Genomic DNA, 4,020 nt, shown 5'->3' on the forward strand with positions numbered 1-4,020 from the left:
CAGCACACGCTCATCAACGTGGCCTACCAAATAGAAAAACTCCTTTCATTAGTACGTTTATATATCAGAAAATTAAGGAGATATGCATTATGCAAACAATTTTAAGTTGATATGGCCACACATCATAAAATTTAAAGAATAGAAGAGGAGTACCAAAGTAATTTCATTGTATTGCTTCAGAAAAAAAGAAGTTAACTCAATTGTATTATCCACAAGATCTATCTAACATAGTTGGCAAATCATTAGGTTTTTTAAGCATATTGACAAAGATTCAATTTTTTGGTGGTGTGTATGAAAAAAAATTGTTGAAGAGACAATTTACCTTCCCAATCTCCTCTTCTTGAGAATTAGTCTCATGATTCCGATTACAATATCTTTAGAAGAAGAAAAAAATAATTGTATTTGATTAGTTTAATATTGGGCGATCACAAGGGACCACTTTCTCTCCCCCAAGGTTTGGGCCATCACATCTGCTTTACGGGGTGGGGTGAGTCGGTAGATGATTTTTTTTTTTTTAAGTTGGTAGATAGTGGTTAAAATCAATGTAATTGGATCGCTTCACCTGTTTTTGATCAATATTGGGCCACTGTAATGCAGCAGCCTTATCTGCCATTTTACTTGTGATTGGGCCGAATGCAACTCACTTAAAAAAATATAATTATAGAAACAGTGATTGGTTTACCCATTCCCTGCAAAACGAAAATATCAATTTATTGTAAATGATGCATTAATTCATATATTGTGCTTTACGGTTTGTTAGGTATATTCGAATGATATGCGCATATTTATTCAATGAAATTAAAATTATTATAAATTATATATCTATGAAATAAATAAAAACTAACGTTATATTAAAAAAATATTAATGAACTATGATAATCTTATTTTCTATTCAAATTATTCTTTGTACTATTTTTCTGTTTTTTGTAATAGCTATAATTTTTTTAGTTTTACATAAACAATTTTAATACGACAATTATGCCAAATTGTCAATACATGTGCTACACATTGTTTGGGTTAGAATTTCCAATCCTAGTACTGTTAATGAATGTAAACTTCTTGTTTATAACATAACGTTACTTTAGTTTGAAAATCAATTTTAAATTTGTGACAAAAACTTATATTCACATACTCAACAAGTCTTACAATTTTAGTATGTGTCTAAATTAACTCTTAAAATTAGTTCATAAGGTTGCTATCCATTCATATAAATCATTTTGGTATTAGGCAATGGAAAATCTCCAACTCACATCCTTTACACTAACCAAACAATTCTTGTGTAAAGTTTGCATGTTAGACATCTATAGTAATGCAATAATGACATCAACAATCACTAGTATAGGCTTGACATCATTTTAAAATTGGAGTTTAAACATAATTCAATTTTAGTGATTATAGGATTTTGAACAATAGAGTATTTTTTTAAAATTTAATTTTAGTTGATATGATTTTATTTACAATTATAAAAAATGTCATTATTTCTTGTTTTTTATATATTATAAAAGAAGGTTAATAAGTTAATTTTTTTTATCCATAAGGATCATAGATAAATATAAAAAATTTATAATAATTCACATACCTTATTTAACTAATTGAGTTAGATTCCTTAATAAAATTGTGTTAATGTTTGTTATTATAGCTATTATATAAATATGTATTTTTTGTGTTTTTATATTCATTCATCTATGTTAAAGCTTCCTTTAGAAGCATAGGTGGAAGCTTTAACCGATATAGATAAATATTTCCCAAGTAAAAGATTTATGATATCAGAAATGTGAAAGTAAAAGAAGACTACAATATCTTTTCGCATTTAGGCCATGTAACCAAAAAATAAAATGAAAAGGTTTATGATTTCTTTGTTAAAATCTATAGAAAGAAGCGATTTCTTTATTAGTTGACAATAATATTCTCATACCTTCAAACACATTGTTTTCAGTTTTGTCTTTACAGTAGAAAAAAAAATGTATGCATTCAATTTAATCATTATAATTCGACTGCACTTGTATTTTGACACACACGAGATGTAACATTTATATACATAATGAAATGACACAGCTTCTACAGTTCTACATTTTTTTATATATATGTCCGCTTTTTCTTTATTTGTAGTTTTCCAATTGGTATATTACATTTTGTGTGGATGAAATGAAACTGTAATACTTTTTAAAGAAAAATAGTTTTTACATTGTTACCATAACTTATATCGACCGTCATTTACTAATTTTGTTATAACTAAAATTGATGTAGAAACCATATTGCTTATAGTAAAAATTGGTATAATACGAATATAATTTTTATGTGATTTTAATTTTTTTCATTTTCTTTATCTTTTTTCCTTTCTCATCACATCATATATTTTTGTTCTTTATACTATACTAACTTTTAGCTTTAATTTCTTTATAATTTAAGTTATTATAATAAGTTTATTATATGTTAATATGTCACACTTCAAAATTCATTTAGCATGAATCTATAGATATAACACATTAGGAGAAAAAAATTAAATCTTTTGTACCTTTTACTCACTGCTATATGTTAATTTAAATAACAAGAGACATAACAAGAAACAAATTTCAACTCATTATGAAAACAAAAAAATAATATTTTTTGATACATAAGAAAACAACATAAAATAAGATTTTTTTTTTTTACTATACAACTATAAATATTTTTAAATTTTGTTTGGTCCCCTTTTAGTCATAGGCCCTAGACTAACACATCTCTAGACTATAACTAGAGTTGGCTCAAGGTAGAAAGAATGGGATTAACTAAATTTTTCAACAAAAATTAATCATTAATAAAGATAGTGAATACTTTATACCAATATCATGGTGATCAAGTAAGTCAGGTTAATATATTTTTTTGTAAAGTACACATGTCTCTCATAAGAATTAAGAAAATTGTACACCTCTTATTATTTTGTAAAACCTATCCATGTATCCCCTGATATTTAAGAAAATTACAAACATCCCCCTAAATTCGTCTAACATTTTGACAATAGCAAGTCATGAATATTAATAATTTTGATTAAAAAAAGATTTAAATATATTTTTGCCCTCATAAATATGAAAATCATTTAAATTTGTCATTGCAATTTTTTTTGTCTATTTTTCATCTTTACGAAATTTAAATTTGTTACTTTTTTATCAGAAACTAAGTTCAGGTAACAAGAACTTAAGTCTATGTTGTTGTAGAAAGTGTTAGTTTTTTCAACTTTTGTACATCGTTTATATTTATAACAGATGTAGAAAATATTTGAAACTATTTGTATGTTGTAGAAAGTTTTTCAACCTTTTTAATTATATCGGTTATAGATATAACTCATGTAGAATAATGTTTTCTACATCAGTTATACATATAAACAATGTAAAAAATTGAAAAAACTGACACTTTCTATCATAGCAAATATGTAGGTTCGGGTAATCCAAATTTAATCTTGGATCAAAAAGTAACAAATTTAAATTTTGCGAGAACAAAATATAAACAAAAGACTTTACCGTGGTGAATTTCAAATATTTTTATATTTATGAGAAAGAAAAACGTATTTTAGTCTTTTTTAATCTAAATTGTTAGCGTATGTGACTTGTTACTGTCAAATGATTAGACGACATTTATAGGATTTGTGTAGGTTTTAAAAATAGAAGAATATTATGTGTAATTTCTTTAAACTTCAAGAGAGACATATATAAGTTTTACAAAAGAAGAATAAGCATATGTAATTTCTTCAAATCTCCGGAGAGACACATGTAACTTAATCTATATTTTTATACAAATTAAATAAACGCTAAGTTGTTAGATTAATTTGTTTAAAATAAAATAGAAATGATAGTTTGTATAGTTTTTTTTTTAATTTAATGTCTATATATTAGTGTAAATCAATTTTATATTATCATTTAATTATAAATTACCATTTGAATTACTTTAAGATAATTATTTTAAGAGTTAACAAATTTCATATATATAATATGTTATGATTAGATAAATGGGTAATTTTTTTTTTTACCTATCAATAATGTATAA

The sequence above is a fragment of the Glycine max genome, chromosome 15 (genome assembly GCF_000004515.6).
Source record: "Glycine max cultivar Williams 82 chromosome 15, Glycine_max_v4.0, whole genome shotgun sequence".
Taxonomy (NCBI): domain Eukaryota; kingdom Viridiplantae; phylum Streptophyta; class Magnoliopsida; order Fabales; family Fabaceae; genus Glycine; species Glycine max.